At 37.1% G+C, this 11,291-nt stretch overlaps 1 long non-coding RNA gene across 3 annotated transcripts in view; it reads left to right on the top strand.

The window, feature by feature from the left end:
• Nucleotides 1-3,857: 3,857 nt before the first annotated feature.
• LOC130161181 (uncharacterized) overlaps nucleotides 3,858-11,291 on the top strand; it is a 35,690-nt gene continuing 28,256 nt past the window's right edge. For all 3 annotated transcript variants that reach the window (XR_008826107.1, XR_008826105.1, XR_008826106.1), the window contains exons 1-4: nucleotides 3,858-4,109; nucleotides 4,769-4,837; nucleotides 7,126-7,184; nucleotides 7,896-7,964. This is a non-coding gene — a long non-coding RNA (uncharacterized LOC130161181). The remainder of the gene's footprint in view (nucleotides 4,110-4,768; nucleotides 4,838-7,125; nucleotides 7,185-7,895; nucleotides 7,965-11,291) is intronic.

Below are 11,291 nucleotides of genomic sequence, written 5' to 3'. Positions count from 1 at the left end.
CTCCACAATTGCGCGTAGTTCATACCAAGTGTTAGTTGTGGGAAATACGTTTGCTGTACAGTTAGATAGATTATGCAGTTCAGTTCAATATTGCTTCCATAAAAGGGCCTCATTATCAAGAAACGTACATCCAAGAGGGCATTTCCTTTATACGTTTAGAAATTCTAGTAGACCTACATGTAGGCTATGGATATATGTGAATATATAGGATATCTATTATCAATATTTATCAAATATATTATGAGTATTATGAACTGGAACCCAATATTTTTCTAAACATATGCCTTGCACTCAAGGTTGGTATGGCCTTTGTTGTAATAGTGGGTATAGTTAGTGGTACAATATAGTAAAAACATAGATCATAAAAAGCCTAATGGTTGCCACCATTAGTATAGCAGCCTTCTGTATATTAATGTTTCTCTTTGTTCTCTATGCTAATGATTCACATGTAATTATTCTACATGATTACCACATGTTATCCTGGCATTCTGGTGAGAACTGTGTGGCTAAGAAAATATATTTGTATTTTCTTCTTGATATATTAAGAAGGATGTTCTGTTGAACAAAACAGAAATTGCATTTTCACACATTGTTTTCCTGTTTATTTTAAGGAGGTATAAAATGAGAATAAAAGTGCATAAGCTACATAAACACAAGGGTACAAGTATATCATAACAGATATGTGTCACAGAATTGTGGGAGATTCAAACTGAGTGTTTAATCACAAGTTTACTTCTTCTTTAGTAAATATAGGAAATAATCACAAGGAAAACCCCGCCTCATCTGAAATCACCTGTCATCCTGTTAACCACACCCAGGAAGTTATATAACCCCCCCCCCCCCCCCCCCCCCCCCCGGACTGCAAAGCCTTTTCCCTCCAAAACCATTGTGAGAACAAAGAGAACCACTGTAAGTTGAAGAATGGACTTCCAAACCTTATGTTATTTTTTTTTTTAAAAGTATTGAAATTGTACTTACTTTGTCTTTATGTATTTTATATCTTGCTTCATGTACAGAAAAGTCATCCATTCATCCATCTAACCATTTGCCTAATCATCTCAATGGCTTTCTGGATCCTGTGTTCAAATGTGCACACCACAGATGCTTAGTGAGCCAGCACCACCACCTTCATTATCATTATTTTCACTGAGATTTTGATGCAGTTGGTCATAAAAGACAAAAGGATAAAAAAGAAAACTAAATAAATATTATAGCCTGATTTATAGGTACATACTTCACACACGTTAGCAATTACATTTTCATCTTACACGGACCCAAGCTGGTTCTGCTATATTCAACTCTATAGTAGCTTGTGAATCATTATCATGTGGTTAGGATTCATAGATAAAACATGTAGGTTGTTCTAAGAATGGGGTTTCTGATCTGCTTAGCAGTGAGATTTTGTGTTGTTGTCTGAAGGTAACATGAGTCCTTCAGACATCTGTATGGACAGTACTGAACTCACTCAACCAGTCCCACCTGTCTTTACCACTGAAGCAGGTTGGCTAGCACAGCAGATCACTGCATTAATGAAACCCTGAAAAATATGACAATTCTTGGTTTCTATTTTTAGTGCTACGGCACATTTACAAATGCTTGCCCTTTTCAGATCTTGGTCACTTTGGCTGGAACTCAAAATGCTGCTTAATCTTTATTCAAGTCACTCCTTTGATTTTTCTTGCCTGTAAGGTCAAAGCCTTTTTATCTCTGACCAAATTTTTTCCTCTTTCTTGCTTGGGTCTGGGAGTCAAAGTTGTTGTCTGACTCTATAGCTTGACTACAGCAGAATTCTAACCCCCCAAATTCCTCCTGGGCTGACAAACGTCAACAAAGACCCCGAGAGACACCAAAGAGAGGTGAGCAGTGAACTGAAGCCTCATTGTATTGGCTCATTATGGTGTCCCGCAGTGAGGAAGAAGCTATTTTGTAGCACCACAAGGTCAATATCTGAAAGCCAGGGCGATGGAGGGGATCAGCCGTGAGATTTTTAATTTGAGAAAGCGTAAAGGGACTTTCCAGTGAAAGACAGTCTGTGAATCATAATGGATTGTGTGGATTGTACAGACAAGATGTCGAGTTGGCAAATATTTTTCCTTCCTCTTCTTATAAGATTATATTAAATGCAGATTCCCCACAGTATTGCAAGCTCCCAGACACTTCCTCGTTACTGCTGGTTTACAATAGTATACAAGTTAAAACTAAAATTAAAAATGTCAGGGGCCCGGTGCTGCTGCTTTTTTATAACATGTTTTCTAAACTTTCTAAAATCCTGAGGTTTCAGTCTCCCAAACTCACATTTTGGATGTTTGTACATGCACAAGCTCATAAATCTAGTTTTTCTCCTTTTATTAAATGAATGCAGGTGCAGTTCATCACAATATGTATTCCATACCTTACTAAATATTCACTCTAAACAGCTGTTTCCAAAGCTGTATGAAATATTTCTGTGCTCCCTGGATTCACTTTCCCAGGAATTTTGATTTTACTTCCAAATAGATGTGAAAAGGGGAGCTGTCACACTCTATTATGGTGACCTCAATGATTCTGTGCCCTACCCAAATCCAGCGGTTTTCCATAACAATGCAAATTAAAGGGTGCAAAGCCGAAGGAGACAAGACTTGTTATTTTCCATCCAAAGGACAGAGGTTCTTTACAACAAACTTGTCTGTACGCCTTGTGTAGACTTTGACAGAATCTAAATGCCAACTTGGAAGTTGTTTTGTGTGAGACAATACATTTTTGCTGTCAATTCATAAGGCTCAGCAACTGTCTTGAGAAAGGGATACTGGTGCTGTGGAGTAGGAATATATAGGCCTGCAATAGATAATTTTGTAAATAAATAAAAAATCAAATCTTTTTAAAAGCATTATGTGCTGTGTTTAGCTGCAGACTAACTCTGAGACCTTCTGAGACAGATTTCATGTCCAAGTTCTTTTCTCAATGAGGGTAAGTCAAAGGAATGTATTGCCATGTGGCCATAACTTATTAGACCTATTAGCTTAATGTACTCCAACAGGAAGATTTGTTTTTGGCAGATGTGCAAGTGTCTGGTTCAATCCCACAAGGGCGACTGGGGTTTGAATGTAATATTATCTTTCTGTGGACTGTGGTAAACTGGATCTGATAAATTAGGATATACATTTTAAATAAATATTTTTTTTTTCTATTTATCTGTATGAATTCTTACTACTCAAACATAAATAGACAAAGACCTGGGCAGCAGACATTGCTGATATTCATAGGACTGTTTCAGGAATTACAGTCAACTGTAAGTGGTAATGTGAAACAAAGTATTGCATGTACTGACACAATGGCTGAAGCATATGCAGTATCACTAGAAATCGTTTGTGGTGCTTTCCCACTTAAAACAAACACCAGCAGTCACAGGAAAATACGCTTGATTACTTTATCACCTTTTTATAACCTGTCATCTTTATTGGCTTTTATATGGTGTATATAATGCAAAACATATCAGACAGGTAGATTGTGATTACAGCAGTTAATTACATCCAGGCCATGTAATGCACAATTAATTTTATAATGTATGTACATGTCTCAGGTAATTATATATGATATGATTTCTCTGTAATGCATAAGACCAAACATCTCTGCCATTTTACCAGACTGAATAGGCTGCAGTCAGTGACCCACATCTCAGTGCAATGAACTGCTTAACTCAGACTGTTATTTTATTCAGTGCACTGTCAACAGACGGGTGAGGAGGAGGAGGGGCGGGGGTTTGTACTTATCGGCCATTGTGATTGGATGCCAGACTCGGCTCCTCTTTACCATTGGGTCCTCGCGGTGTCACTCTGGATCTGTTATCGCAGCTTCCCGCGCCATTCAGCGTGCACGCGCAAGGCAAGCAGGCACGTAACCGCTTGGAGACTGTCTGGAGTCTGTCTGAAATTGATAAAATTGGAGATGGAGTTTTACACCTCTTTTGCTCATTTGCAAGAAAGCTGCCCGTTGGAAATGGGAATTTTTGCTCTCCTCTTCTAACGCCTTCGCCTATGAGCCGCCACGCTCAGCCAAAAATATTTTTTCAGATAAATGGTGTGAAAGTTTTTTCTTCTGCAGTCTATCAGGAGACATTTCTTTATGCACAGGTAGGTACGACAGGCGCCTGAGTGCAAGTTGCCTAACATACAGTGGATATTGCAGCGTAACATTACTGCCAAGAAGATGTTTATTTGTGAATGTTAGCTGTGCGGTTTTTGGTCTGTAACGGTTTCCTAGCTTATAATTTGAATTAGGCTGTTCTACCGTAACAAACTGTAAGTAGCCTGATACATTTTTATCGTTCAAATAACGCTTATGATACATATATACATATTTTAATTTCTTATGAATTCCACACAGTAGCTGTTTTGGTTTCAGTACTTGACCTCATTCACACTACTTCAGGAGGATGCGCAGGTGACGCACCTTTGCTGACGTGGTTGTTGATTAACCCCACGCGCGCTTAAGCTACCTGTTACTCAGCAGACACCTGAGGGGAAGACTGTCCCGTGTGTGTGTGTGTGTGTGTGTGTGTGTGTGTGTGTGTGTGTGTGTGTGTGTGTATTTGTGCACGTCAATTCTCTTTTTAACCCTTTCACCTGTACTACCAAAACAATTCCTGATTACAAAGCGCCGGGTAATGTATTTTTCATGCACACGTGCAGTTAACTAATCTAAAGCATGTGGTCCTCAGGTGGTGAGATAGTTTAATATGACTCCTGTGTGAAATGCTTTGTCTTTTCCTGCCCTTGTTTATGCTCTGCAGGGGATCAACCCTCAGCCCTGGAGTTCAAGAGGAGTGCACCATCCAGAAGGCAGCATGCACCAGTACAAGGTTGGTTAGTTGCTGTACACAATGTAGGTTGAGACAGGGATAGCATGTTCACTTTTAAGGATTGAGGTGTTGTAGGGTGATACTGATTAGACTTAATAGGCTTTATCAGACAATTGCATTTATTAATTTGCCATGATTACATCTCCCATCAAGTATCACTTTTTTTTCAGTAATTATCTTCAACTTCACCACAAGTAGCTTCAAAGTACAGTAAAGCATTTTTCCTCATTGTTTGACAGCATCACATAAAGTATGTGTCTCCTTTCTTTCATGGTATATTTAATATATATCCGTAACAAAATTATTTAAATGTAATTTTCTGGCTGTGTCATCACTTTTTTTAATTGGTGGTTGTGAGCCTGGTATATTTGGAAATGTTCTAAACTTCTATCAGTCTAACAATGCTTCTGCATATGTTTAAAGAGGTCAATTGTCACACTATTTCCTGCCCAAAATGATGAGCTTTTGCATCTCAGTGTGCAGAAAATGAAAAGACGGCTCAAACACTGAACTAATGACATTGTGGAAGTCTAAGTAAGTTGTGTGCGACGGTGAATGTATACCTGATCTGCTGCTGCCTCAGACCTGTCTAGACGCTTTTGCTCTGTCACTGCAGTTGTCTGCAGACAGTGCAGTCATATGACTTGGGGAGCCTTGTTCCCCCTCCCAGTGTCTGCTCTTTTGGGGCAAGATGGCTGCTATAGCATTGTTGTTACTCATGACGTATATGAATAAATGTGAGGTGGAAAAAAAGCATCGGGAGGGTAGTGTAACACTGGATTTAAAGGAAACAGACATCACCCTCCCGAGTACATAGTGAACACAGAAGGGATAGTGGATGTTAACTCTGTAATGGGGTCCTCTAACCTAAATTTGTTGTTTAGTCGAATGGATGATTATTTAGTCACCAGTTGCCATCATGTGGTTATTGCAGCCTGCCAGTAACTAGGCAGTTCCAATATTTTCATATAAGTCTTAACTTGATGGAAGTTGTTTCCTGGCTAGTTTCACTGCTATTGCCTCCCTTGTCTTTTATTAGGATGCTTGGTAGCCATTTTGTCTGATTCATCACTGCCAAATGCTTGCAGGGTATCCCGGAATTTGTTGTGAACAACCATCGCTCTGCATGTTGTAGAAATGTCTGTGGTGGCTTCTGATTTTGAAAGATTAGTATCGTTATAATTGATGTGTGTGTGTGTGTGTGTGTGTGTGTGTGTGTGTGTGTGTGTGTGTGTGTGTGTGTGTGTGTGTATATATGAATCCTTTTTTTAAAAAAGCATGTTTGGAAAGCAATAGTCTTGAAGATTGCATTGTGTCTGAATATACTTATGTCTTATCACTACACACACTTATAATAGCCGTTTCTTAGACAATTACAATATCTTACTGGGAGTCTGAAAAACAGATTTCCTGTAACGACTTAGCTTTTGTTTACAATGTGCTTCACCACATGTTAAGGCAGCAGTGTGAACATAAATCATTTTATACAGTGTGAAATAATGTTTTCATGTTGATGAGAAAGTAAAACAGCAACTGTAAAACATTTAGTTAATATTTTTCAATCGACAGCTATCTGGTGGATTTTTAACTGAAAGTCAGTGAAAAAGTGACTTAATCATTCTCCTAGATTTGAGAAGTCTTGTAGATTGCATGGCTCATCAGTTCTGAAGGAAAGACGATCTGCAACAGGTTACCTTTTTAAGTATTGTTAATACTTTAAGTTTTTTTTCGTTTTTTTTTTGCTGTACAATAAATTCAATGCTGTAGTAACAGCCAATAAAACTAATTGTAATACCATCATCACTATAGTCAAGTTTTTATGCATGTTGATACAAATTCGGTGAAGCACTAATTCACTTAAAGTGAAGGAAAGATTGTTTTTTTGTTTGGTTGGTTGTTGTTTTTTTTTAACACTTTAAAAGTCATGTTTTGAACCAAGCAAAGATACTTGTTTTTAAAGTCAAAGTTGCTGCAGTTTGCTTTCCACAGTGCTCTGTCAGTTAGGGAGGGTCCAAGCAATATTAACTTTGGCTTTCCAAAGTGCTCAAAGCTTCACTCTGACATTACAAGTTATTTTCACTCAGTGAGCCTGTGATGTTTATCTGTTTGCCATATCAGTGACCAGCCTGGACAGATCTCTTCATTTGCACCTACTTTGTACATACTACTGCTGTCAGACAGCTCCTTTAGTCTTGTCGTTTCAGATTCCTTAATGGCCTTTAAGTACTTGTTGATTATGTTTTCACTGGTGCGTACAGCCACACTTAAAACATGCAGTATCTTTGCAGGCCTGTCCCAAACCTGATCCAGTGTCTGAGAAAAAATGATTGGAATTGCAGTTAGAAAGGTAAGAGACTTGGACAGCAGAGTTTTAGGTTCATACATTTTTCTTGCAGTAACTTTTTGCACTTCACATTCATAGTCATAAATTGGCAACCGTTGATTAGAATATACCTTTTTGCGATTGTTTTTTGTTTCTGCTACACAACATAAAACATAGATCATGTATCATAAAATGTTGTTTTTTGGTTATGCATACAGTATCAGTTTATTTTAAGGAAATTGATCACTTGTCCTTATTTGTAGTTAGCTTGTATAGTTAGCTCACTGTGTGATAACTGCTGCTTGCATGCATAATAGAAATAAAAGATGTATTACACAATACTATCTTAAAACAAAGTTATTCCTAATTTGTGCATCTTGAATTAGATGCCAGCTATTTTAAAGTAATTATAACAAACAACTAGAGCTCATACATTTTTTTTATTATTTATTTTTTTTTAGAACCGTAAAAATAATTTCAGTGATACTTGAAACATATGCCATGTAATATCTATTTATATATTGTAACTTTTTTGATCACAAATTTAGTTGGAATGTTTTGTAAGATGAAATCTCCAATGTTACAAACAAACCAGAATGAAAAAGCCTTTTAATTTAATGCTTGTCCTTACGATTTATTCTTTTGTTTTCTTCTTCTGTGACCACATAGTGTGTATCTTGACTATTTCCAAGCCGCATAGTTGTTTGTTAATGATTTGTCCTTTTGTTTTCACAGGAGATCCATGGTTTCTTGCCACCTGCCATGCCTTCATGTCTTCAACGCTGGAGTGTGTCTGCTCAAATGGTAAGATCTGTGTTGACCTGTTCATTAAAGCGCATTTGGGCACGTTTAAAGTTGAGAGAAGCAATTCTAGAAATGCTTCAAGGTGCTGCAGTGAGTGAATGTGATTGCCTGAGGGAAATATCAGTCCGCTGCACACCAGTATTTACAGAGGTTGAGCTCTGGCTTGCAATGCCAATTTTGCATGATGTGATGCTGAGAAATGGCTAATCAAATTCATTGCTGTCATTCACTCGTCAGCAGCAATCATTTTTTATTAACACTGATTTTTGATCTCTTCATAAGATAATCATGGATATGGATCTTGTAACTTTCACTTGAGGCTTAGCCGGAAAATGCTGATGCAAGAAGGGCTCTGAATCTTCATCCCGTTTTTCTATTGGCTCATTGTCTCCACCCACAGTGCAGTCACGAGGTCTAACATCATGATGATGTCTGGAGAAAACAGGCTTTCATCTAGGCTCTAATGCTTCCTGAGCTGTGGTGAAAAGATTTCTTGGGTTATTTCTGTGTACATACAGAGCAAAATTTGAGCATGTTTCAAAGCATTGCTCTGTACAACAGCAGCACCTGCCATTGTCTGTTGTAAGCGGTGGGTTGTTTACCTCACCAGCCTCTGCTGCGTAATGACGTAGTTTCCTTTGACATTGGTGTGGCATATTTTAAATCAAGGCCTTCCCTGTATTTTAAGGAGTCTCCTGGCAGTCTGCCAAAATATGGATCCATTTGCCTGTTCTCTCCTAAGAGCACAACTGCACAGCTGTAACCCTTAGCTGGTCCTAGCCACTGATAACTCAAAGCCAGCAGCGTCCATTTTAGGTTTTAGGCAGCGGCGAAAGAGATGAACTGTAATGTAGCTTGTAGAAGAGAAATCAGAGCTTTAAGCGTAAATTCTGTTTGAAAATGGCACGACTTTTGTGGAGCAAACAAACTTTTCACAAATGGATTTGAAAATAATACTGAACAAATGCGTACTTGTGAAAAATACTACTGAACTGTGTATGATTTATAGCTTTGCTTTTTGTCCATCGCAGCGCATACATTTTTTTTTTAGATGAGTATTTTGATGTTATCATAAATATTTATTTTATTTTCATGCATTTTAAACTATCTAGCAAATGCTTTTGGTTGCAATATATAATATGATTTACTACAAATGCACGTCGATGAAGAGTTAAAGTTATTAAATTCCACATGTATTTAAACATACCACAGTAAAAAAATATTAACGGTACAAAATAATTTGCTATTAAATCTTGTGTCAGAAACGCGGTCGCTATTTAGTATTTTTTTATTGCACAAATGAACTAAAGGTTCATCAAAAACAGAAGGTAATGAGTAAGTCATGCATTGCATTTGGGTAAAAAAAAATTCAAAAGCAATGAATGTAGGCCATCTTTTAAGGCGTATGGTTTGTCTTGTGTTTGGAGATTTGGAGCTGTGAAATTGAAGTTTTCACTCTGAATATTTGAACAATAATTAGTTCTTGATGTAGATAGATTGTGTTTTAAAGCAATTATTAAAAAATATATCAAGTGTGTATATATACAAATTAAATACAATTTCTTTTTTTTTTTTTGCGAATCGTACATCATAAACATTTAATACAGAAATATTTTTCATCGCAGTCATCAGACATTAAAATGTTTGATAGTCCTATATTTCGTGTGTGACTTGTATGATCATGTTATGCATATATATTCAGATTATTTCAGTTTGCAAATATTTGTTAAATTATGCTCGATACCGTGTTAATTGTTATAAAACTAACAATACACATACATACAAATATATAGTAAATATAACTAATGAAATATGTGTATTTTATGCTTACTGCAAATCTGCAATAGCGATAATGCTGTATTATTAGTTTGCTGTAAAGCATCAATCGAAAATTAAAAGTAATCTTTATATCTTTTATAATTTAAATGCGCTTTAAATTAAAGTCCAGCCATTGTAACATTTTTAAAAAGTATTGTATATTGTGACGTATAACTGCTAAAAGGTTTAGGTAACCTTTACCCCCTTGAATACTTGTTTTCGTGCACTGTTAAGACCTTGTGTGAAAGCCACACTGTGTTCTGATGCCACCTAACACAACAGTGGCTGTCAGTAACATATTAAGCTGGGCCTCTGCTCTGTTGCCACAAAATAGAGGGAGAAAAGGCACTTTGGATTTATGCATGTGTTGTAGTGTCAAGAGGAAACTAGGCAGGTCGGAATTACTAAAGCTATAGATTAATGTCAGATTGAGTGTTTCGATTTTTTTTTTTCCACTCTCAAACCTGTTGACCTTTTTGTAGATGGGACAAAACAAGTGACGTTTACTTCTCCAGGATATTGCAAATTCCCCTAATGCAAGCAGACAGTATGGACATTTTCCAGTTGTAGTCATGCGTATTCATATGAGTCTGTTTCAGCTGTTGTCAGACTTAGAAACTGTAATCCTGATAGTATAAAAATTTTGTATCGTTATTCATATTGATACTTCTGTTGACCGCAAACACTTTTGATAATGTGCTTTATTGTTTGTTTGTTTTTTGTTGTTTATATCTAATATTTCTGTCGATCAAAGTATGTTTCCTTTCATAATATGTTCAACATGCCCTAATAATAGAATAACAACATGAGAGACTTATTTATCGGGTGGAATTTGCAAACTATCTTGTTTTCTGCTCATAGTTTCTTAGGTATGAAATCGATCTTGGTTCAACAGTGAGATCTTTGCCCAGACATAGCAGGCCGTTGTTTATCATTAAAACAAACAGTCAACACACCACTCACTGAGTGAACAGAGATTTTGAATTTAAGCTGCAGCCACAACATCAGTATCAACATCTCATAAATATTAGATCCTCATTAGGAGAAGGCTGCCTACCTGAAATTGCACAGTGATGATATTGTAAATGTTAAGTTGTTTTTTTTTTAGCTTTGTGAGAGGTAAAAAACTTGCTTTTGTTGACTGTATTGTTAATGTTGTGTGTTGCCTGCATTTGTTTCTACTGTTTGTGATCCAGCCATTCTTAAGATATGCACATGCAGCATGTCCGTTCCTACTCAGCTGCGTAGCCCTGACAGCTTCAGCAATACTTCCTGTTTTCATTTGACTGCAAATCCACCACTGACTTTTAAATGGAGTGTGCTCATCTATAACACCCTCATGAACGCTACAAAGAAGGCTGTAGGCCTGGGTGACCACTGTTTGACTGCAGTGCAAGGCTGCATGCCTGCTTAAACTGAACAGCAGCCTGAACAAGTACTTAGTTACTGGGGAGAAACTTTTGGCCTGAGATGAACTTCTGCTTTTTTTTTTTTTTTAGTCTTAACTTT

This window comes from Seriola aureovittata, chromosome 20 (genome assembly GCF_021018895.1).
Source record: "Seriola aureovittata isolate HTS-2021-v1 ecotype China chromosome 20, ASM2101889v1, whole genome shotgun sequence".
NCBI lineage: Eukaryota > Metazoa > Chordata > Actinopteri > Carangiformes > Carangidae > Seriola > Seriola aureovittata.
Note: the sequence above shows the minus strand (reverse complement) of the source record. Positions and strands in the feature narration are given on the sequence as shown.